At 40.3% G+C, this 26,520-nt stretch overlaps 1 long non-coding RNA gene across 1 annotated transcript; it reads left to right on the top strand.

Moving 5' to 3' along the window:
• The first annotated feature begins 265 nt into the window (after positions 1-265).
• Positions 266-19,866, top strand: LOC123334409. Its single transcript, XR_006552193.2, has 2 exons — positions 266-2,356; positions 19,643-19,866. It is a non-coding gene; the product is annotated as an uncharacterized LOC123334409 (long non-coding RNA).
• Positions 19,867-26,520: the final 6,654 nt, after the last annotated feature.

Below are 26,520 nucleotides of genomic sequence, written 5' to 3'. Positions count from 1 at the left end.
ACAGTTATTTGTATGGCTTCCTCAGACAGCTGTTTTTGCTTTTCTGCATTTCTTTTTCTTGGGGATGGTCTTGATCCCTGCCTCCTGTACAATGTCATGAACCTCTGTCCATAATTTTTCGGGCACTCTATCAGATCTAATCCCTTGAATCTATTTCTCACTTCCACTGTATAATCGTAGGGATTTGATTTCAGTCATATCTGAAAGGTCTAGTGGTTTTCCCTACTTTCTTCAATTTAAGTCTGAATTTTGCAATAAGGAGTTCATGATCTGAGCCACAGTCAGCTCCTGATCTTGTTTTTGCTGACTGTATAGAGCTTCTCCATCTTTGGCTGCAAAGAATATAATCAATCTGACTTCGGTATTGACCATCTGGTAATGTCCATGCATAAAGTCTTCTTTTGTGTCGTTGGAAGAGGGCCAGAATAATCCATTCTATAAGGCAGTGAGTTCTTTGAACAGCCCCCTCCCCCCAACCTCATGCAGGCGCTGCCAGATGGCAGGCTGTGTGGTGATGTTGCTTATTTTTCTCTGCCTCCTGTCCTGTTAGATAAATGCCATCGCCCCCTGTATAGCACAGTGCCATGAACTATGCCTGGGGATCTTCCCTGGCCTTTTACTTGAACTTGGTAGCTGTATCAGTAGGCTCAATGGGAGTCCATGTTCTCCTCAAGAACGTTTCCTGAACTGAGGGCTGTTGGCTGGCATTGTTTTGTTATGCTTTGGTCTCCTTTGTTTTAGCAGTTGTACTGAAGGAGGTGTTTTGTCCATTTCATGGTCAATTACTGCAACATTGTTCTTTTGCTCTCCTCACTTTCTCAGGGATTTGATCTTAGCATCCTCACCAGGCCTTGTTAGGGCTTCCCAGGTGGTTCAGTGGGAAAAGAATAGGCCTACCAATGCAGGAGATGCAGGCTTGATCCCTGGGTGGGAAAGATCTCCTGGAGGAGAAAATGACAACCTACTCCAGTATTCTTGCCTGGGAAATCCCATGGACAGAGGTGCCTGGCAGGATACAGTCCATGGGGTCCCAAAAGAGTGGGACATGACAGAGCACCCACATAGGCACGCTTTATTAGGAACAGTCAGACCTTAATTCCCCATAGCTTGTGCCCTCCTAACTTCACAAGATGAGTTGCTAAGGTCTCCAAATTATTACCTGGCTTTTCCACCTCCTCTGCCAGCCCTGAAGCTAGCAGAGCCAGGGACACTGCACATCCTTTTATATCCTCAGCTCTTCTTCCAATTTTGTAAGCTGCGCTTCAGCCTCCAGCTGGGCGTCGGGGCTCAGCTCTGCCCACAGTAGAGATCAGCCCACTGCGGCAGCTGTTTATTTCCCTCTTGGCTGCAGTGCGGCCCTGCGCAGTTCCTCAAACATTTCCAGGCATTCTCAGACTCACTCGGTGGCCCACAAACATCTAACATAAGGGCCACCCTTGTCTACATAGAAGTCAGTGGCCAACTCAGCTCCCCTGCCCTCCACGTCCCCAGGAGGCCGCTTTCCCGTTTCTCCGGTGCCCTGGCTGCCTCACTAACTGTTGATTAACAACCTTGAAATATCCTGGGTGAAATCTGAAACTCGCCCCATTCATGGAGTCAGGAAACACTGAAGAAAGAGATCACTTGAAATCAGTAGGTAGCAGGATTAACAAGCAACGAAACTTATGTAGGACAGTAGTCTCCTCTGCTGCAAGTTATCCATAGATCGCCCCACCCGACCGTCAAATTTTGAAAGTTTATGTAGAGGCCTTAACTGGATTCAGTCACTTATGCAGTCCAGATGGTCTCAGCACCAGAGCGCTCTTTCAAGCTTAAGTTCTCTTAAGCTTGGCTCTGGCTGTGGGAAGAGTGGGCCGAAGGTAGATTCCAAGAACAGGGAGGGGCTGCGGAACCTCAGAAGGTTTAGTTTCAGCTCATAGATCACATCCTCTGCATAACCTCCGCCCACTCTGGGCTCTGATCTAAACAAGGAACTTGGCTTGCTCTGCAGAGATGCTCAGGCTCAAATTGAAGCCAGAGGCAGAGGTGCAAATGCTGGTGAGGGAGACAGTAGGTGTGTACATGTTTGTGATCTGTGTGTGTGCTTAGTCTTGTCCAACTCTTTGTGACCCTATGGACTGACTGTAGCCCACCAGGTTCCTCTGTCCATGGGATTTTCCCAGCAAGAATACTGGCGTGGGTTGCATTTCCTCCTCCAGGAGATCTTCCTGACCTAGGGATGGAACCACCATCTCTTGCCTCTCCTGCATTAGCTGAGCCACCAGAGAAGCCCTGTTTGTGGTCTGGAGCCTCATGAACTTCAGCTTCCACACTCTTCCTCTGATTCCTCTTCCCAGAGACCTTCTAAAGGTTCTTGGTAAGTCACTTGGATATTTTTGGCTTCTCTTTCTTTTGCTTAGTAACTGTTGCTACTGCTGCTAAGTCGCTTCAGTCGTGTCCGACTCTGTGCGACCCCATAGACGGCAGCCCACCAGACTCCCCCGTCCCTGGGATTCTCCAGGCAAGAACACTGAAGTGGGTTGCCATTTCCTTCTCCAATGCATGAAAGTGAAAAGTGAAAGGGAAGTCGCTCCGACTCCTAGCGACCCCATGGACAGCAGCCTACCAGGCTCCTCCGTCCATGGGATTCTCCAGGCAAGACTACTGGAGTGGGTTGCCATTGCCTTCTCCATTAGTAACTGTTAGGGACTGTATATTGAGTACTCTCATAGACTATATTGCACAAAGGAATATGTGCAGAAATGAGAACAGAAGACTTTTCTACTTACTCTTTTTGAGGAAATTCTGAGATTGAAAGCTAAGTTACTTAAAGGCAGGAGATGATTTAGTTTTCCAGGGATCAAGAAGAGTTCTGGGGTCTTGGACAGCCTGGTTGCTGAAGGAATTGTGAGAAGGTTAATGCCAGGAACTAAGCACCTTAAAAGTTAGCACAGCTGATAAGTTTACTTGGAGACTTGGAGAATGAAGGGGTCTGTATAAATCAGTTGTGGATGAGGTGAAAGATGCTTCTATTTGAACCATGTTGTAGTGATTCACCACTTCCTACTAAATCAAGTTCATGTTTTTTTTTGTGGGGGCAGTTTTTACTTAAGTTTTTTTCCAGCTTTATTGAGGTATAATTGATAATTAAAATTTGTATATATTTAATGTGTACAACTTGATGTGATACACATATACACTGTGAAAGAATCACCACAATCAAGTTAATTAACATATCCATCATCTCATGTAGTTACTTTTTTTTTTTTCTGGTGAGAGTACTTAAGATCTACTGTCTTAGCAAATTTCAAGTATTCAGTACAGAATTGTTAATAGAGTCACATTGTTGTACGTAAGGTCTCCAGAACTTATTCATCATGCACAACTGAAACTTTGTAACCCCAGATCAACATTTCCCCATTCCTCACTCCCCTCAGCCCCCATGCTGCTGCTAAGTCACTTCAGTTGTGTCCGACTCTGTGCGACCCCATAGACGGCAGCCCACCAGGCTCCCCCGTCCCTGGGATTCTCCAGGCAAGAACACTGGAGTGGGTTGCCATTTCCTTCTCCAATGCATGAAAGTGAAAAGTGAAAGGGAAGTCGCTCAGTTGTATCCCAACTCTTAGCGACCCCATGGACTGCAGCGTACCAGGCTCCTCCATCCATGGGATTTTCCAGGCAAGAGTACTGGAGTGGGGTGCCATTGCCTTCTCAGCCCCCATAAACATCATTATACTCTATGCTCCTTTGAGTTTGAGTATTTTATATTCCACATATAAGCAAGATCATACAGTGTTTGTCTTTCTGTGTCTGGTTTATTTTGCTTAACATCGTGTCATCCAGGTTCATCCATGTTGTTGCAGGTGGCAGGATTTCCTTTTATATGGTTTATTCATAATACAATATAATTATACAATATTCCCTTGTATGAAAATGTAGGCTACATTTTTTTATCCACTCATCTGTTAATGAACACTTAGGTTGTTTCCACATGTTGGCTGTGGTGATAATGCTGTAATGAACATGAAAAGTGCAGATACTTTTTCAAGATACTGATTTCATTTATTTGGATATATCCCAGTGCTGGGCTTCCTGGATCATGTGGTAGTTCTGTTAATTCTTTGAGAAACCTCTATATTGTTTTGTTTAATGGATGTATCAATTCCATTCCTGCTAATGGTACAGGGGTTTCCATTTTTCCATATGCTTTCCAGTTCTTGTTATATTTTATCTTTCTGGTAATAAACATTCTAATGAGTTTGAGGTGATATCTCATTGTGGTTTTGATTGCATTTCTCTGGTATTTAGTGAAATTGAGTGCCTTTTCATATCTGTTGGTCATATGTATGTTTTCTGAGAAGTATCTATTCTGGTCCTTTGTCCATTAAAAAAAAATTGAAGTATAATTGCTGTACACTGTTATATAAGTTATAGGTATATAATACAGTGATTCATAATTTTTAAAGGTTATATACTTCATTTAAAGTTATTATAAAATGCTGGTCACATTCCCCATATTGTACAATATATCCTTGTAGCTTATTTTATACTCAATAGTTTGTCCATCTTAAAAACTGTTTTTTTTTTTTTTTTGCTTTGAGATGTATGAATTAGATATTAACCCCTTATCAGATATATGATTTTTAATTATTTCCTTCCATTCTGTAAATTGACTTTTCACTCGCTTGGTCAGTTCCTTTGCTGTACAGAAGCGCTTTTTAATGAAATTCCATTTATCTATTTTTATTTTTGTTGCTTGGGCTTTTGGTGTCATATCTAGGAACTTATTTCCCCAACCAAGGTCAAACATTTCCCCCCTGTTTTCTTCTATGAGTTTTATGGTTTCATGTATTGCTTTTAAGTCTTTAATCCATTTTAAGTTGGTTTTTAAAATCTATTATAAGATAAAACCCAAATAAATTTTTTGCATGTGGATATACAGTTTTTCTAGCACTGTTTATTGAAGAGACTATCCTTTCCTCATAGTGTGTTCTTGAGACCCTTGTTGACAATCAGTTGACTGAAGGTTTATTTCTGAGCTTTCTATTCTATTCCATTGGTCTATACATGTGTTTTTCTGCCAGAACTGTACTCTTTCGATTGCTGTAGCTTTGTAAAATATTTTGAAATGGCTCCAGCTTTGCTTTCTTGCCCAAAGATGCTTTGACCCTTTGGGGTCTTTTATGGTTCCATACATATTTTAGGAATTTTTTCTATTTCTGTAGAGAATGAGATTGGGGTTTTAATGGGGATTGCATTTACTCTGTGAATCACTTTGGGTAATGGACCATTTTTTACAATATTAATTCTTCCAATCCAATAACAGAGCATGTCTTTACACTTATCTGTGTTTCTTTAATTTCCTTCATCAGTGTTTTATCAAGTTCAAATTCTTAACGTAGATTTTAAGATCCTCTGTGGCTTGGTCTTTGATGACCTCTCTAGCTTGTTTTCCTATTATTCTCTAATTGGCTATCTATGCTTCGGCTAACTGAACTGCCCCCTGATTACATTTTCTCAGCTCAATGCTTTTTCTTATGCTAGAGGAAAATCCCTATGAGGAAGCCTTTCTCTACCCTCATTCACATCTTCGTATTTATCTGTCTTTCACAGTCTATCTCTTTGCCTCTGTGAAATCCTATCCTAACATATCCTCAGGAAAAGTTATCTCCTATTTTTTTAAAAAAATTTACTGCACCTAATTTAAATCTTTCAAGCATGAGTGATGATTTTCTTTTTATGTCCTTTTCCATAATGGACCTAGGCTTATAAAAACAGTGACCATATCCTCACCATCTTTGTATCCCTTACAGTGTCCTGCAGCAAAAACTCAAGAAATATTTTGTTAATAAATGTGTACTCTCAAAACTTGAAACGGAATTTTGGATATTTTTAGCCATTACCTTAAATTCTCTATTTTCATCTGCTAAAACTGATTCTCATCTTCTGGTGTCTTTTCCCCACCAGTTCCTTCCCACCTAGGATGCTTGGAGCTGACTCTGACCATTTTTTCTTATCTCCATGCTAGCTGATTTCTATATCTTGTTAATTTTTCATTTAATGGAATCTGTCTTTATCTGATGTTTTCCAGCAATTTGCTTAATGATCCTCTTGACTGTATGCTTTCACTCTCGAGTCTCCTTTCCCACCAAGACATAAAACCAGACTTACTCGTCCAATGAGAAATGGTAATAATAGCTAATATTTTTGAGCACTTGAAATACTAGACATTGCATCAACATAGCATGTCTCATTTTAATTTTCAGTGAGATAATGTTATGGATTGAATGTTTGTCCCCTCCAAATTAATATGTTCTATGCCCAAAGTGACTTTATTTGGATATAGAGCCTTTAAGGAGGTAATTAAGGTTAAATGTAGTCTTAAGGGTTCCAGGGCCTTGATCTGGTAGCATTAGTGTCTTTAAGAAGAAATAACCCTAGGGGGTATCAAATAGTGAGAACTCACACAAAGAAAACCACTGGAATATAAGACCCAACATCACCCAACCACCAGTAGCACCCTGTGCAGAACGCCTCATCTAAACAACAAATAAAACAAAAATGCAAACCTAATCATCAGCAGACAGGATTACCACCTCACTCAGCATTGCTCATCAGAGGAAAAACAAACAAAAAAATAAAAATTCAGCACAAATCTCACCCTATATGGAACTTAGACAAACCACTGGACCAACCTTATGAGGGCAGAAACCAAAAGGAAGAAAGAATTCAACTTTGAAGCCTGGGAAAAGGAGACCTCAAACACAATAAAGTTAAAAAAAATAATGAAAAGGCAAAGGAATACAACATAAATGAAGGAACAAACTAGAAACACAGAAGTCCAAATAAATGAAGAGGAAATAAGCAAACTACCTGAAAAAGAATTCAGAATAATGATAGTAAAGATGATCAAAACCCTGTAAAACAAAATGGAAGAAATGCAAGAGTCAATTAACAAAGACCTAGAAGAATTAAAGAATAAGAATGCAGAGACAACACAATTACTTAAATTAAAAATACTCTAGAAGGAATCAATAGCAGAGTATCTGAAGCAGAAGAACAAATCAGTGAGCTGGAACATAGAATGGTGGAAATAACTTCTGAAGAGCAGAATAAAGTAAAAAGAATGAAAAGAACTGAGGATAGTCTCAGAGACCTCTGGGACCACATCAAATGCACCAACATTTGAATTATAGGTGTCCCAGAAGAAGAAGAGAAAAAGAAAGGGAATGACAAAATTTTTGAAGAGATTATAGTTGAAAATTTCCCCAACATGGAAAAGGAAATAGTCAATCAAGTCCAAGAAGAACAAAGGATCCCATACAGGATAAACCCAAGGAGAAACATGCCAAGACACATACTAATCAAACTAACAAAGACTAAACACAAAGAAAGACTATTAAAAGCAGCGAGGGAGAAGCTACAAGTAACATACAAGGGAAACCCCATACACTTAACAGCTGATATTTCAGCAGAAACTCTGCAGGCCAGAAGGGAATGGCAGAATATATTTATATTTAAAGTACTGAAATGGAAAAATCTACAACCAAGATTCCTGTACCCAGCAAGGATCTCATTCAGAATTGATGGAGAAATAGAAAGCTTTTCAGACAAGAAAAAATTAAGAGAATTCAGTACTACCAAACCAGCTTTACAACAAATGTTAAAGGGACTTATATAGTCAAGAAATACAAGAGAAGAAAAAAGATCTACAAAATCAACCCCAAAGAATTAAGAAAATGGCAATAGGAACATATATGTCAATATTGCTTTAAAGGTAAATGGAATAAATGCTCCAACCAAAAGACACAGACTGGCTGAATGGTTGCAAAAACAAGACCCATATATATGCCATATATATACATAAGACAAACACTAACAGACATAAAAGAAAAAATTGACAGTAGCACAATAATAGTAGGAGACTTTAACACTCCACTCACACCAATGGACAGATCATCAAAACAGAAAATTAATAAGGAAACCCAAGTCTTAACTGATACACTAGATGACATGGATCTCATTGATATCTTTCATACATTCCATCCAAATGCAGAAGAATACACCTTCTTCTCAAGTGCACATGGAACATTCTCCAGGATAGACCACATCTTGGGTCACAAATCAACCCCAGTAAATTTAAGAAAATTGAAATCATATCAAGCATCTTCTCTGACCACAATGCAATGAAACTAGATATAAATTACAAGAAAAAAGCTTTAAGGAACACAAACACATGAAGATTAAACAGCACATTTCTAAATAACCAACAGGTTACTGAAGAAATCAAAAAAATTCTAGAAACAAATGACAATGAAAACCTGACAACTCAAAACCTATCAGTTCAGTTCAGTCGCTCAGTCATGTCTGACTCTTTGCGACCCCATGAACCTCAGCATGCCAGGCCTCCCTGTCCATCACCAACTACCAGAGTCCACCCAAACCCATGTCCATTGAGTCAGTGATGCCATCCAGCCATCTCACCCTCCGTCATCCCCTTCTCCTCCTGCCCTCAATCTTTCCCAGCATCAGGGTCTTTTCAAATGAGTCAGCTCTTCTCATCAGGTGGCCAAAGTATTGGAGTTTCAGCTTCAACATCAGTCTTTCCAATGAACACCCAGGACTGATCTCCTTTAGGATGGACTGGTTGGATCTCCTTACAGTCCAATGGACTCTCAAGAGTCTTCTCCAACACCACAGTTCAAAAGCATCAATTCTTCGGCTCTCAGCTTTCTTCACTGTCCAACTCTCACATCCATACATGACTACTGGAAAAACCATAGCCTTGACCAGATGGACCTTTGTTAGCAAAGTAATGTCTCTGCTTTTGAATATGCTGTCTAGGTTGGTCATAACTTGTCTTCCAAGGAGTAAGCGTCTTTTAATTTCATGGCTGCAGTCACCATCTGCAGTGATTTTGGAGCCCCCCAAAAAATAAAGTCAGCCACTGTGTCCACTGTTTCCCCATCTATTTCCCATGAAGTGATGGGACCAGATGCTATGATCTTATTTTTCTGAATGTTGAGCTTTAAGCCAACTTTTTCACTCTCCTCTTTCACTTTCATCAAGAGGCTCTTTAGTTCTTCTTAACTTTCTGCCATAAGGCTGGTGTCATCTGCATGTCTGAGGTTATTGATATTTCTCCTGGCAATCTTGATTCCAGCTTGTGCGTCCCCCAGCCCAGAGTTTCTCATGATGTACTCTGCATATAAGTTAAATAAGCAAGGTGACAATATACAGCCTTGACGTACTCCTTTTCCTATTTGGAACCAGTCTGTTGTTCCACGTCCAGTTCTAACTGTTGCTTCCTGACCTGCATACAGATTTCTCAGGAGGCAGGGCAGGTGGTCTGGTATTCCCATCTCTTTCAGAATTTTCCAAAGTTTATTGAATGCACCAAAAGCAGTCCTAAGAGGGAAGTTTATACCAATACAATCTCACCTCAAGAAACAAGAAACACATCAAATAGACAACCTAACTTTACACCTAAAACAACTGGAAAAAGAAGAACCAAAAACCCCCCAAAATTAGTAGAAGGAAAGAAAGAAAAAAGATCCAAGCAAAAATAAATTAAAAATAAATGAAAAAAACAATAGTAAAGATTAATAAAACTAAAAACTTGTTCTTTGAAAAGATAAGCAAAATTGACAAACCTTTAGCCAGACTCATCAAGAATAAAAAGAGAGAAGAATCAAATCAACAAAGTTAGAAATGAAAAAGGAGGGTTACAACAAACAATGCAGAAATACAAAGGATTATAAGAGACTATTATGAACAACTATATGGCAATCAAATAGATAACCTGGAAGAAATGGACAGATTCTTAGAAAAGTTCAAATCTTCCAAGACTGAACCGTGAAGAAATAGAAATGATGACTCAATTACAAGCACTGAAATTGAAGATGTGATCAAAAATCTCCCCCAAAACAAAAGCCCAGGATCAGATGGCTTCACAGAATTCTAGCAAACATTTAGAGAAAAGCTAATGCATATTCTTCTAAAGCTCTTTCAAAAAATTGCAGAGGAAGGAACACCCAAACTCATTCTATGAGGCCACCATCACCCTGATACCAAAACCAGACAAAGACAACACAAAAAAAGAGAACTACAGGCCAATATCACTGATGGACATAGATACAAAAATCCTCAACAAAATTTTAGCAAACAGAATTCAGCAACACATCAAAAACCTCATACACCATGATCAAGTTGGGTTTATTCCAGGAATGCAAGGATTCTTCAATATATGCAATCAATCAATGTGATACACCATATTAACAAATTGAAAGATGAAATCCATATGATACTCTCAATAGATGCAGAAAAAGCCTTTGACAAAATTTATGATTAAAACTCTTCAAAAAAAATGGGCATAGAAGGAACCTGCCTCTGCATAGTAAAGGCCATATACAATAAGCCTACAGCAAACATTATTCTCAATGGTGAAAAGCTGAAAGCATTCCCGCTAAGATCAGGGCCAAGACAAGGGTGTCCACTTTCACCACTATTATTCAACATATTTCTGGAAGTCCTAGCTACAGCAATCAGAGAAGAAAAAGAAATAAAAGGAATCCAGATTGGAAAAGAAGTAAAGCCCTCACTGTTTGCAGATGACCTGATACTGTAGATAGAAAACCCTAAAGATAGTATCAGAAAATTACTAGAGCTAATCAGTGAATTTAGCAAAATTGCAGGATACAAAATCAATACACAGAAATCACTTGCATTTCTATATACTAGCAATGAAAAATCAGAAAGAGAAATTAAGGAATCAATCCCATTCACCACTGCAACAAAAAAAGAATTAAATATCTAGGAATAAACTTACCTAAGGAGACAAAAGAACTGTACACAGAAAATTATAAGACACTAAGGAAAGAAATCCAGAGAAGGCAATGGCACCCCACTCCAGTACTCTTGCCTGGAAAATCCCATGGACAGAGGAGCCTGGTGGGCTGCAGTCCATGGGGTCGTTATGAGTCGGACACGACTGAACAACTTCACTTTCACTTTTTACTTTCATGCATTGGAGAAGGAAATGGCAACCCACTCCAGTATTCTTGCCTGGAGAATCCCAGGGACTGGGGAGCCTGGTGGGCTGCCGTCTATGGGGTCACACAGAGTTGGACACGACTGAAGCGACTTAGCAGCAAGGAAAGAAATCAAAGATGACATAAACAGATGGAGAGATATTCCATGTTCCTGGGTAGGAAGAATCAATATGGTGAAAATGACTATACTACCAAATGCAATCTACAGATTCAATGCAATCCCTATCAAATTACCAATGGCATTTTTCATAGAACTGGAACAAAAAATTTCACAATCCATACGGAAATACAAAAGACCCCGAAAGCCAAAGCAGTCATGAGAAAGAAGAATGGAGCTGGAGGAATCAACCTTCCTGACTTCAGATTATATTACAAAGCTACAGTCATCAAGACAGTATGGTACTGGCACAAAAACAGAAATATAAACCAATGGAACAAGGTAGAAAGCCCAGAAATAAACCCATGCACCTATGGGTACCTTATTTTTGACAGAGAAGGCAAGAACACAATGGGGCAAAGAAAGCCTCTTCAATAAATGGTGCTGGGAAAACTGGACAGTTACATGTAAAAGAATGAAATTAGAATACTTCCTAACACCATTCAGTTTAGTTCAGTCACTTAGTCATGTCTGACTCTTTGTGACCCCATGGACAGCAGGACACCAGGCCTCCCTGTCCATCACCAGCTCCTGGAGTTTACTCTTTTTTTCGTTTTTTTTTTTTTTAATTTTATTTTATTTTTAAACTTTACAAAATTGTATTAGTTTTGCCAAATATCAAAATGAGTCCGCCACAGGTATCATGTCCATTGAGTCAGTGATGCCATACAACTCAAAATGGATTAAAGACCTAAATGTAAGACCAGAAACTATAAAACTCTTAGAGAAAGACATATGCAGAACACTCGATGACATAAAACAAGATTCTCTATGATCCACCTCCTAGAGTAACAGAAATAAAAACAAAAGTAAACAAGTGGGACCTGATTAAACTTAAAAGCTTTTGCACAGCAAAGGAAACTATAAGCAAGGTGAAAAGACAACCCACAGAATGGGAGAAAATAATAGCAAATGCAACACCTGACAAAGGATTAATTTCCAAAATATACAAGCAGCTCATACAACTTAATGCTAGAAAAACAAACAACCCAATCAAAAAATGGGAAAAAGACCTAAACAGACATTTCTCTAAAGAAGACACACAGATGTCTAACAAACACATGAAAAGATGCTCAACATCGCTCATTATTAGAGAAATGCAAATCAAAACCACAATGATATATCACCTTATATTGGTCAGAATGGCTATCCTCAAAAAGTCTACAAACAATAAATGCTGGAGAGGGTGTGCAGAATAGGGAATGCTCTTGCACTGTTGGTGGGAATGTAAATTGATACAGCCACTATGGAAGATGGTATGGAGATTCCTTAAAAAACTAGGAGTAAAACCACCATATGACCCAGCAATCCCACTCCTAGGCATATACCGTGAGGAAACCAAAATTGAAAGACACATGTATCCCATTTTTCATTGCAACACTATTTACAATAGCTAGAACTTGGAGGCAACCTAGATGTCCATTGACAGAAGAATGGATGAAGAAGTTGTGGTACATATACGCAATGGAATATTACTCAGCCATAAAAGGGAACACATTTGAGTCAGTTCCAATGAGGTAGGTGAACCTAGAACCTATTGTACAGAGTGAAGTGAGTCAGAAAGAGAAAGATAAGTATCATATTCTAACACACATATACAGAATCTAGAAAAATGGTACTGAAGAATTTATATACAGGGCAGCAATGGAGAAACAGACATAGAGAATAGACTTATAGACATGGGGCAAGGGGAGGAGAGGGTAAGATGTATGGAAAGAGTAACATGGAAACTTACATTACCATATGTAAAATATATAGCCAATGGGAATTTGCTGTATGGCTCAGGAAACTCAAAGAGGGGCTCTGTATCAAGCTAGAGGGGTGGGATGGGAGGTGGGGGGAGGTTCAAAAGGGATGTGATATATGTATACCTGTGACTGATTCATGTTGAGGTTTTACATAAAATTCTGTAAAGCAATTATCCTTCTGTAAAGCAATTATCCTTCAATAAAAAAAAGAAGAAGAAGAAGAAACATTAGAGAGCTTGCTTTCTCTGTCTCCATGCACACACATGGAGGAAAGGTGATGTGAAGATGCAGTGAGAATATGACCATCTGAAAGCTGGAGAAAGAGCCTTCCCCAGAGACTGACTATGCTAGCACCTTGATCTTGGATTTCTAGCCTTCAGAATTGTAAGAAAACTGTTGTTAAGCCACCCAGTCTATATTTGTTAATGGCAACCTGAGCAGACCAACATACGTAGATTATGATATTAATCCATTTTCCTTGTTTATTAATGAGGATAATGAGGCTTAGGATAGCTAAATGACTTACAGACTGTAGATTGTAAAGTTTGGGTTTTGATCCATCTCTCTCCAAATCAAGATCCTCTTTCTAACTACTATGCCATATTCTTCATGCTTTCATATTTTTTAAAGGTGTGCTAGAGAGCTGGCCCTCTGGGTTGGTGTTGGAGGGGGGGATAGAAAGGCTGATTTATAGTGCTTGGCAATTTCTGTGGTGTAAACACATTCATGTTTCAAGCTACCAATGGTTTAACAACCAGTTCACATTTCAAGACTGACTTCCCTGGTGGCTCAGATGGTAAAGAATCTGCCTGCAATGCACGAGACCCAGATTTGATCCCTGGGTAGGGAAGATCCCCTGGAGAAGGAAATGGCAACCCACTCTAGTATTCTTGCCTGGAGAATCCCTTGGACAGTGGAGCCTGATGGATTATAGTCCATGGGGTTGCAAAGAGTTGGACATGACTGAGGGACTAACACTTCCACTTTCACACTTTAAACTATCAATGGTTTAGCAACTAGTTCTGAGTATTTTAATAATTGGCTCTTGCAAGTCAATATGCACTGCCTCTGGCGCACCAGTTGTTGCTCCCTTGCTCAAAAACCTCTTGAGGAAAAAAAGCCTGTAAAAAGTAGAACTCTGTGAAGACAGGAACAGTGCTTCTCTTTTAAATTAGTGCAGTAGGCTTTCCATAAGCATTTGTTGAACATTAGCTGCTTAGAAGATTTCGTGTTTATATTTCAGCTAGTGATCTGGTCTTCAACTAATGATCGTGGACTTCCCAGATGGTTCAGTGGTCAAGAATCTGCCTGTCAATGCAGGAGACATAAGAGACTTGGGTTTAATCCCTGAGTTGGGCAGATCCCCTGGAGTAGGAAATGGCAACCTGCTCCAGAATTCTTGCCTGGAAAATTCCATGGACCAGGGAGCCTGGTGGACTACAGTGCATGGTGTCACAAAGAATCCAGTGTGACTGAGCATGCATGCACTTAGAAATGAACAGTGGGGTAGGTATTACTGTCATTTTAAAGATTAGAAAAATAAGGTTTGGTAAAATAACTTGACATCTTTCCATTCTTATCCTGGAGTAAGGATTTTGTCTCCCCTCTGGTTTCAACAAAAGCAGGGTTCTGGGTAAGAATTTTTTAAATACTTGATGGATGATTGCTTACATCATCCTGAGAATTATGACCCCAAAATTTGTGAAATGATGACCATTCCTATTAAATTTTTTGTCTCGTTTTTTTATTGTGTGTGCATACATATATACATACCTGGAGCAAAATAATAGTGGTTTTATTAAATCCACTGAGAAATATTAAATCTAAACACAGAACAAGAGATGATTTTCTTGCCTCTACTCTTAGGGTTAAAAACATACTCTTCAGTGCCCTAAAGGAGTCAATTCTGAGGGCATCTCATTTTGAAGAGAAAACAAAAGATACTGTTAATTGCTACTCTAGGGATTTACCTGGTATCTTCACGCTTAATCTGAGACAGATTTCTATGCCAGAGATGAGGGATCTGGAGTGAAGACATTGAAGCCTGATTAATTTATAGACCTGCCTTAAGGTGTGTATCTTATGGACCCAGAACCAGGGCTAGAAGAGAAAGTTCTGGGCCTCAGAAACCAGCTCCAGGAGGAATGCTGCTCTGAGCAGGAAGTCTGATGCAGGAGGTAACTACTACATGTATATTATAGTTGAAATATCATTGAGCTTTCCTGAATCTACCTAATAAATGGAACTTAATTAAAAGACTCAAGGATAAAGTTGGAAGAGACAGAGATATCTCAGATCCAGCGAGCCATATCTTCTAAATATCTTTGTATAAAGTAGAAAAGGTAGTCCTTCCTTGAGATACTTTATGGACATTTTGTGTGGAAATTTTCAAAATGAATAGACATACATATGATAAACAGAATATGAACCTCACCCCCTAGAGTAGTATAATGCACCTCTTCTACATAGCCACACATTGTGGTAATACAGTGATTATCTAAAGTGTGTAAAAAGAAATTATGGTGTTGAAGACAAAGGATGGGTCAGGGAGGGATACGAGTTTAGTCAAATGAAGAAAAGAGTCTTATCTAGAATCTATAATAAGATGAAATATTTATATAATCTTTATATTCTGAGTGGCATGAAAATGTTAAAAATCTAATTAACCTTTAATCTGAAGATTATTCTATCAGTTTTAAATGGATCAGGGTGAGACAGGGAGGGCAAATGCCTGTCCCCAGCTGTTGGTGGTTGGCACAGGTATGGTTTAAATGGAACTTATTCTAGTTCTCTTTTGGAATGATGAGTTTTTTCTCATTATTCCCTAGCATTTTAGGTGAGATTTAAAGCAAAGCTTTAATACAAGAGGACAGTGGCATAGATTAAACATACAGATAGATTTGAATATGATTTAGATAAATTCATAGATGACAGACCTGTAGTGGTAACCAAGGGAGATGAGTTTGCCTAAGGAACATCCCTAACTATTGCACCAAGTATCACCAAGAATGGCTTCTAAGGGGGCCACTGACACAATTGGTCAACTAGGTCAAGGGTGGGGATATCCATTTTCTATCATATGGGTCACCCTAAATTTCCAAATGTTTATACACTGCCTTTCTTCCTTCCTTTTCATTATACATTTTAAAACCTCCTGCAGACACAGGCTGTTACAACAAAAGAACAGAACTGCAGCTGTATTTCCAGCTGTCTCAGAACCACAGAATGTTCAAGGAAAGTTCTTTTCCTGTTTCATGGAAGATCTATGATAATCCTTGCTCCTACAGTTGTTGTTCAGCAGCTCAGTCATGTCCAACTCTTTGCGACCCTATGGACTGCAGCACACAGGCTTCTCTATCCTTCATGAACTCCCAGAGCTTTCTCAAACTCATGTCCATTGAGTCGGTGATTCCATCCAACCATCTCATCCTCTGTCATCCCCTTCTCCTCCTGAGTTCAATCTTTCCCAGCATCAGGGTCTTTTCCAATGAGGCAGTTCTTCACATCAGGTGGCCAAATATTGGAGCTTCAGCATCAGTTCTTCCAATGAATATTCAGGGTTGATTTCCTTTAGGATGGACTGGTTGGATCTCCTTGCAGTCCAAGGGACTCTCAAGAGTCTTCTCCAACACCAGAGTTCAAAAGCATCAATTCTTTGGCACTCAGCTTTCTTTATCATCCAACCCTCACTTCCATACATGACTACTGGAAAAACCATAGCTTTGACTAAGTGGACCTTTGTTGGTAAAGTAACGTTCCTGCTTTTAAATATGCTGTCTAGGTTGGTCATAGCTTTTCTTCCAAGGCGTAAGCGTCTTTTAATTTCATGGCTGCAGTCACCATCTGCAGAGATTTTGGAGCCCAAGAAAATAAAGTCTGTCTCTGTTTCCACTCTTTCCCCATCTATTTGCCATGAAGTGATGGGACTGGATGCCATGATCTTAGTTTTCTGAATGTTGAGTTTTAAGCCAACATTTCACCCTCCTTTTTCACCTTCATCAAGAAGCTCTTTAGTTCCTTTTTGCTTTCTGCCATTAGAGTTGGTGTTATCTGCATATCTGAGGTTATTGATATTTCTCCTGGCAATCTTGATTCCAGCTTGCGCTTTGTCCAGTCCAGCATTTTGCATGATGTACTCTGCATATAAGTTAAATAAGCAGGGTGACAATATACAGCCTTATTGTACTCCTTTCCTGATTTAGAACCAGTCCTTTTTTCCATGTCCAGTATTAACTGTTGCTTCTTGACCTGCATACAAGTTTCTCAGGAGGCAGGTCAGGTGGTCTGGTATTCCCATCTCTTGAAGAATTTTCCACAGTTTGTTGTGATCCACACAGTCAAAGGCTTTGGCTTAGTGAATAAAACAGAAGTAGATGTTTTTCTGGAACTCTCGTGCTTTGTTGGCAATTTGATCTCTGGTTCCTCTGCATTTTCTAAATCCAGCTTGAACATCTGGAATGTCTCTGTTCACGTACTGTTGAAGCCTAGCTTGGAGAATTTTGAGCATTACTAGCATGTGAGATGGGTACAATTGTGCGGTAGTTTGAGCATTCTTTGGCATTGCCTTTCTTTGGGACTGGAATGAAAACTGACCTTTTCCAGTCCTGTGGCCACTGCTGAGTTTTCCATATTTGCTGGCATATTGAGTGTAACACTTTAATGGCATCATCTTTTAGGATTTGAAATAGCTAGCTGGAATTTCATCACTTCCACTAGCTTTGTTCATAGTGATGCTTCTAAAGCCCACATTCCAGGAGGTATGGCTCTCAGTGAGTGATCATATCATCATGATTATCTTGGTCATGGAGATCTTTTTTGTATAGTTTTTCTGTGTATTCTTGCCACCTCTTCTTAATATCTCTGCTTCTGTTAGGTCCATACTGTCTCTGTTCTTTATTGTGCCCATCTTTGCATGAAATGGTCTCTTGGTATCTCTAGTTTTCTTGAAGAGATCTCTAGTCTTTCCCATTCAATTTTTTCCTGTTTCTTTGCATTATTCACTTAAGAAGGCTTTATTATCTCTCCTTGCTATTCTTTGGAACTCTGCATTCAGATGGGTATATGGGGTCTCCTAATTGGATGGGAAATGAGGAAAGGGCAGACCTACAGAAATCCTAGTTTCAATTTCATCTTCCAGAGTTTTCTTCCTTCATTGATTGATTACTTTATTGATTGAGTTATTCATTCATCAGAAGTAGCAAACAGTTTGTTGTAAAATATTTGACAAGGGTTCATAAAGATGAAGAAATCATGGTTCCCAGTCTAAAAGTGTTAATATCGGTAATAATGATGATGATGGCAGGCTAATAAAAAATAACAACTACAACATGTCAGGTACTAAACTGATTTCATTGCATATGGACATTAATCCTACTCACAAATTATGTGAAGTGGTTATTATTATATCCTTTTTTAGATCCAGGTTTCCCTGGTGGCTCAGACAGTAAAGAATCTACCTGCAATGCGGGAGACCCAGGTTTGATCCCTGGGTCAGGAAGAGCTCCTGGAGGAGTGAATGACAACCCACTCCAGTATTCTTGCCTGGAGAATCCCATGAACAGAGGAGGGTGGGGTCACAAAGAGTCAGACATGACTGAACGACTAACACTTTGACTTTTTATAGATCCAGAAATTGGAGCATAGAGAGGGGATGTGACTTTTCTCATCACAGAGCTAGTGAGGAGGCAGTTATAACAAAAAAAAATATGAAAGAAGGAAGAAAGTAAGGAAGACTTAAAGGAGCACATTCTGAACTGGAAATTCACAACAAGAGAGATGTGTTTTGGCTTCAAAATTATGTCTCATTGAGTCTTGGAGGATGGGCAGAGAACAGTAGGTAGAAAATGAACATTCCAGGTGGAGATAATACGTTGTAGGTAATTGTTGCTTTTGGCTTTCAGGCCTCTATTATATGTTTGTTTGGTACTAATGCTTTAATTTACTTTTGAAGCTTTCTCTTCTTCCATTGGGTAGTGATTGTAAAATGATCTATCAAGGTGCTCTGATTGCCTACAGCTAAAGCCAGGTCAATTTGATGTTCTCTGAAGCTGTAATGTGAACAGAACAGCAAAAACAAACAAACAAAAAAAACAACTCAAAGATCTGGGGCTCACTTATTCACTTTGGCTGTGCCCTAAGAGATTGTCCAACAGTTCCTGCTACTGAGCACCCCATTGAACAACTCTGGTTTTTGTCCTTTCTGTGCCTTGCTCTTCAGAGTCTTAACTTCCACACATATTTCCAGCACATCCCTTTGTTCCCAAGGTAACCAAAGTCAGTGTGTGGCTTGCAGCAAAGAACTCAAAGTGGCAAGAATAAAGGCACGTGTAGAGTACACTGCAGAGTGCCAGATTATCCAGATTGTCAACAGTGCAGAATGCATGAAAGAGACTAGTGACCGCTACATCTGGAAAGGGGAGTCTGAGCCTGGTTGTATGAGGCTGAATGCCAGGTGGAGGATACTGGTGAAAAATGGAAACTATTGGAGCATCTAAGCTGGGGCAATATGATTGTGTCTCTCCTTCATGATTAGTATGACAGCATTGTGCTTATATAAATTGGAGAATGCAGATATTGGAGGCTGGGTGACTAGGTAGGAAGTGCTTGCAGTGGTCCTGATAGGGGTCACAAAGTTCTTGGACTCATGGTGTCGAGGAGGCAAAGCAATGATGTGCGTGTATCAGAGAACTTCTTGTTCTTTTGGACAGGAGCCAAGACGAGAGAACACTGGTTTGTAACAGAGCCGATGGGGAGCACATCCCACAGGCATCTGGAGCTGATGAATTCTGCATTGCACCTGAAGCACCCCGGAGAACAAGGTTGGGCTTGTAAAGAGGGACGCAGAAACTCAGTCTGGAGAGCAAGTCAGTTTGTTGGATTTGGACCAAATTAATTTCTTGAGTTGTTGATATTGAAGCTTCGATCAGTCCCTTGACAAATCACTTTTGATAGGGGCAGCAGACAAGAAAATTTCCCATTTGGAAGATTTTGGTATTTCTCTGGTTTCTTCTGTTAAAAAATTAAAATACAAGCCCCATTTTTTTTTCAGTGTTTCATAAAAAATTCCAAAAGGGAAAACATTATTGAGCAATAAAAGGTGTGTTTATGTGTATTCATAAGAAGTGGGCTGGAGGCCAAGTCCCATAAACGTGTTCACTTGAACCTCAGTGCTGAACAATTATAAGAACCCTGGAGGTTCCTGTTTCACTCAGAGGATGTAGTAGGGGCAGGCTTTGCAGCCCTTCCAGGCTCATCAAGTTGATAAAGACTGAATTGGGGAGCCTGCCCCTTTAAGTGTTGAAAGTAAGCAAAATTGTGATATTAGCAAAGATTGTCTCGGAGCCCAGTTCTCTCTATTTTCCTCCCTGGTTGGAAACTACCTACGTCTTCATACATCCCTTTGTGTTTCCAGCCAGTATCACTGGCTCTGAGCCTATCTCATTGTCAATGTCTGCTGCTTATCGGGTTTGGAGACACCAATATCGAGTGACATTTGTTACGCAGGCACTACAGCAAGTGGTTTTCCACTGTGAAAACTAAACCCTTGATATCCATAGATACAAGATTTCCTTACAGAAAGCAAAGAATGGCTGTTCTTTTCCCTATTCAGCTGGCTATGATATTACTTTCCTGTTCTCAGGGCCCCGTGGGGAAGCGAGAGGATTCTTTTAGGGAAGTAGGGTGGGAAACCTTATCCTTCTCCATGAAATAATGCTACAGAGGCAAGTGCTCATTTCATATAAGAGCAGGGCTAGCCCTTCCTTCCACAAGAGGTATTACCTGAAACATGCAAGGGCCTTGGAGGGCAAAGATTTTGCCTGATAATCACTTGAATCCTTCTTAGTCTCTATCACTTAGAAACATTCTGATCAACCAGGACTGAAGGCTCTCTTCAAGGCAGAAGCTCTTAGGAAGAAAATGACTCAATATTCCCTTCCTTTTGCATAAGCTAAGGAGAGTTGAATCTGTTAGTTTTTTTTTTTTTTTTTTTTTAAGGCTTCTGTAACAAATTTTCATAAATTTGGTGGCTTAAAACAGCACACACTTATTGAAGTTCAGAACTGAGGTAAAAGCAAGGAGTCCACAGGGCTGCATTTCTTTCTGGAAGGCCTGTAGAATATCTGTTTTCTTGTCTTTTCCAGCTTCTACAGGCTACCCACATTGCTCAGCTTGTGTCTCCTTCCATCTACTGAGCCAACAATGGCTAGCAGAGTCTCACATAACATCACTCTGACACTAACTCTTCTGCTTCCTGCTTCCATTTTCAAGGACCTTTGTGATTATATTGGGACCACCTAGATAATCCAGGAAAATCTCCCTCTTTTAAGGTCAGCTGATTAGCAACCTTAACTCCATCTGCAACTTTAATTCCCCAACATATTCGCTTGGTCATCTTTGGGAGTAATATCATACTGTCTATCCCAGTAAGGAAGGATTTTAAAATCTGCCCCCTTCTCTTTTGTGTTCTGGTTACTATGAAAAGTTTTTATAGTTCTTAAAATGCATTCAAAACTAGTTCACAGGCTTTAAAATAGCACTGCAACAAATGACCTCAGGGTAGAAGACCCTGTGCTAGGAGCTATTGGCGGTCCAAAGGACAGCACGTGGAATTAGACTGCCTTTAAGGAATTTTATACCCTCTTTGAATGAATCACACATACACACAGAACAGAGCAGAACAGGATTTGATAAATGACAATGACTGGTTCAGCCAACTGGTGCCATGGGAGTTCAAGACGAGGGAGCATCACTCTGAAATCCATTGACCGAATGTTTCCCCTGCTGACCTACTTTCACTCCTTCCAGTGGAGCATTGCAATAAGGCTTCATGGGAGCAAGTTTTCTCTATTATTTTTTATTACAGCAGGTATCTTCCAGCAGAGCAGGGAGGGGTGGGTAAGAGGAAGGAAAGAATAAACTCTAAGTGTCTGCACAATTGGCCCCAGACAGCTATAACTTACATGACCCTCCCCTTATACTATTGCTAGAGATACATAGTACTGGAGAGATTTCTTCTCTTTTCTCCTAAAGCAGCCAGTTCCTTCAGAGTGATAATAGGAGTCGGCAGAAATCTAAGAGCAAGAGTGCAGCTCCCTGGCACAGCAACCGTGGTAAACAAGGAAATAGATTCATTTCATGGAGAAGCAAGAGGAAAGATGGAGAATATACTAGAAACCTGTACATGAGGCTGCTAGAAAGTAAATGGCAGCTATAAGTAACTTCTACCACAGATGTTTTGGAGTTTTTCAGCTGCCTTCATCTTTGAGCATTTTTGAGTCTTGATATAGTTGGTGAGGAGATCATTGAAGAGAGGATACTAAGTGTCTTTGGGGATAGCCTGTGGAACCACTTTAAAATGAGGGGTTTTTAGGACTTGCAGTGGGCCCTCCTTTATTTGTAGAACAATATACCTGGTGATGTGGGAAATTGCAGAGAAGACAGCTGAGCTTGGCCGATGGGGTGATGGGAGCACCTTGTCCCCAGACCTGCCTTCCTTGGCCAGTTTCCTGCATTATCACCTTCTCCAGAAAAATAGGATGCATGAAGGCCTTTTTTCCTCCTGATAACAGCAGTTCCTTCCTTAATCTACCCAAAGGTATATCCTTTAGAATTGAAAGTATTGAAGCATGCAGACATTTCAACCCTCCTAATAAACACCAAATAGATGTATGCTTGTGGCTTTGTTCCAAAATTAAAACCATTTCATGATGTGTCATTATAATATGTGAAAATGGGAAGATTTTTGAAAAGGAATTCTTTTTCATCCAGAGTGCTTCAGTTTTGAGAATTTTTCACTTCTAGTGAATAAACCTGCTAAAGGATGAAAAAGTAGCCTTGGAAACTTGACCTCCAGCGATGTTGAGGCGAGTCAGTAAGCACAAAGCAAGCAGTAGTCTCATAGGTGGCTCCCTCCCCACTGTGACCACATAGCCTTGTAAAGAATAGCAAAGGTTGAAGGGCTGACCCATGATTAATACCCGTGATCTAGAGGAAGAGCTTCATTTTAAATCTGTTGGGAAATGCAGAATCAGCGACAGGTTAGGTTACTGTCCCCTTGGCTTCCTTTGAATCTTTCTTGACTGCTTTCTATAATAGTGTCCTGGTGATGCCTGGGATCAAAAATGTATTTCCTTCATTATTTAGAGTATAGATATTTAGGAAGTCAGGTGCATTACTGAAACCATGGCTGTATAGACGATGATTTCCTTTTCTACAACTAGTAGTACTGAGCTAAGATTTGGCTGCTTGCTGCTTGAAAGAGACAAGTGTTAGTTGGAAGGGATGCATGTGTGTGTGTGCTCATTCATGTCTGACTTTGTGACTCCGTGGTCTATAGCCTGCCAGGCTTCTCTGTCCATGGAATTTTCCAGGCAAGAATACTGGGGTGGGTTCCATTTTCTCCTCCAGGGGATCTTCTCTATCCAGGGATAGAACTCGAGTTTCCTATGTCTCCCGCATTGGTTCTTTACCACTGTGCCACCTGGGAAGCCCAGCTGGAAGGGAGAGGTGGCTTAGATCAGGCAGCTGCAACCCCATGAGAAGGCAGACTCGTGTCCAGAAATCAACTCTAAAGTTTCTGCTCAACCATGAAAAATTTTTAAGGGAGAGCTGTTTAGGGAAGGGGTCAGAGTCTGTCTTCATTATCTTCCACTGTGTGCAGACTTTCCTCTGATTGGTTGGTGGTGAAGTAGCAGGAGTCTTGTGCTCAGCCTGAAGTTACCATCTTCTACTTGGGTGGGAGACTGAAAGGATTTGAGCCTGGGAGGACCCCACAGGGTCCTGCTCCATTTTCCTAGTAATACTGCCCATTACAGGACTGTCAGCCAAAGACAAAATATGGTGTGTTTTTGTCATAGAAATATAGGCATATAATCATAGTCTTGCCCAGAGGGGAGGACATTTTAAGGTTACCATTCTTCCTTTTAAAGAATGTATTCCTTCTACATCCTGGACAGACCCATCCTCTACTTGAATATTTGCTGCGGTGGAAATCTCACAACCTCATTACTAGATTAGAGGCCAGCAAACTTTTTCTGTAAAGGACCAGATAGTAAATATTCTAGGCTTTGAAAGTTCTAGGGTTAGTTTTTTGGCTTTGCAGCTATTCAACTCTGCCTTTGCCTGTGAAAGCAGCTATGGACAATATGTAAGCAAATGGATGTGTTACAATAAACTTTATTTATAAAAGCAGCTAGATGGTGGGCTAAATTTGGCCCAAAGACATAATTTGCCTACCCCCAGATAGACCATTTTGTGGTGTGTGGGACAGCCCTAGGTGTTATAAAGTTCTACCTTGAGACAAAATCTTCCTGCCTTTAAATTAGTCACAACCCTTTATAATCTTTACCATTCATTGCTATGTTTTAAAAATAGTTGATTGATTAGCCATAATTCTGCCTTCTGTTTTTAAATGATTTATATTGTCACCCTGCTTATTTAACTTATATGCAGAGTACATCATGAGAAATGCTGGGCTGGAAGAAACACAAGCTGGAATCAAGATTGCCAGGAGAGATATCAATAACCTCAGATATGCAGATGACACCAGCCTTATGGCAGAAAGTGAAGAAGAACTAAAGAGCCTCTTGATGAAAGTTCAAGAGGAGAGTGAAAAAGTTGGCTTAAAGCTCAACATTCAGAAAACTAAGATCATGGCACCTGGTCCCATCACTTCATGGGAAATAGATGGGGAAACAGTGTCAGACTTTATTTTTTGGGCTCCAAAATCACTGCAGATGGTGACTGCAGCCATGAAATTAAAAGACGCTTACTCCTTGGAAGGAAAGTTATGACCAACCTAGATAGCATATTAAAAAGCGGAGACATTGCTTTGCCAACAAAAGTCCATCTAGTCAAGGCTGTGGTTTTTCCAGTGGTCATGTATGGATGTGAGAGTTGTACTGTGAAGAAAGCTGAGCACCGGAGAATTGATGCTTTTGAACTGTGGTGTTGGAAAAGACTCTTGAGAGTCCCTTGGACTGCAAGGAGATCCAACCAGTCCATTCTGAAGGAGATCGGTTCTAGGTGTTCTTTGGAAGGACTGATGCTAAAGTTGGAACTCCAGTACTTTGGCCACCTCATGTGAAGAGTGACTCATTGGAAAAGACTCTGATGCTGGGAAGGATGGGGGCCAGGAGGAGAGGGGGCCGACAGATGATGAGATGGCTGGATGGCATCACCGACTCAATGGACATGAGTTTGAGTGAACTCTGGGAGTTGGTGATGGACAGGGAGGCCTGGTGTGCTGCAATTCATGGGGTCACAAAGAGTCGGACACAACTGAGCAACTGAACTGAACTGAAGATACAATTTTCCCAACCTGAATCATTTTGTTCTAAAGATGGTATAGTTTATTGAGTCATTCATATATCTACTTATCAATCACTTATGGAGCATTTGAGTGGGGGTAGAAGATACAGAAGTTAAGAAAAGGAAAACAGTTTTGTTCACTAGGAATAAATACTGCTGTAGGAAAAGATAACAAGTAAATGGCACAAAAAGCAATGGAAGAGATACTCACTGAGGTCTGCAGGAACACTAAGCACATAGCACCCACATGGATGGAGGGGGTCACGATTGGGAGGCTTCCTCAGGGAAGTCGCACTTGAGCTGAGTTTTAAGCAGTCAGTTAGGTAGAAATTAGTGTATCCTGGGAATCATAGGTGCAAAGGTATGCAACTGAGAATGACTGCAGCTCTGTGTTTTGGAAATGACAAGTCATTTCCTATGATTGGAGTGTGGTGGATTGAGTGTGAGTGTTAGGGTGGGGCTGAAGGTAGCATGAAAGCAAGGGAGGAACCCTGCCTGCCATCTTAAAGGGAGTCAGCCTAGGGAATTGTAATCCTGCTACTGTTGCCAAAAGTATTTTAGCAAAAGGTTCTCTGAACTTGGTACGAAAATTTCTCTTTGGTAAGCAAGACATCATGATGTTAAGCACCAAGCCTTTGCTTTGAAAATACTGTTAAGTTTGAATAACTGTGGTAGAACCTTACATTTGTATCCAGCATGTACATTTGCAGCATAATCTGTTGGAGTTTTAGTTGGGTTCTGGAATGTTGATAACAGATATCTACTGCAGGGAGTTGCTGGAACTTATCAGAAGACTCTGTCGAATGCTTGCAGGTTCTTTGGTTCCATGCTGTGCCAACTGTAGCAGACACACTAGGCTTCCTAACACATTCTCTGACATCTTTGGAAACTCCTTATTACAAATTTTACTTTTGATTTCTGTGGAATGGTGCCTTAGGTCTTTGCACCTCTTCCCAGGAATGTTTTTCCTTCCACTTTACAACTGTCTAGCTGAACTTGCACTAGTGCTGAGTGCTCTGAGTGATTCCTCAGCTCTCCTCTCTTCCTTGCTCGTTCCCTGACTTGCCTCTGGGCTCCCAAGGCTCCCTGTGTACACACTGGCAAAGAATTCAAAGCATTGCGCCATTACTGTTTTACTTGTTTCTTCTCATGTAGACTCTGAAAGTAGAGACCTAGTCTCACTTCATGTTGTGTTTCCACACGAAGCACTTAACTGATACAGTCATAGTTGCTGAAACAATATTTGCTAAGTGAATAAATGAATGGAAGAGTGAAA

Source organism: Bubalus bubalis, chromosome 1 (genome assembly GCF_019923935.1).
Source record: "Bubalus bubalis isolate 160015118507 breed Murrah chromosome 1, NDDB_SH_1, whole genome shotgun sequence".
NCBI lineage: Eukaryota > Metazoa > Chordata > Mammalia > Artiodactyla > Bovidae > Bubalus > Bubalus bubalis.
Note: the sequence above shows the minus strand (reverse complement) of the source record. Positions and strands in the feature narration are given on the sequence as shown.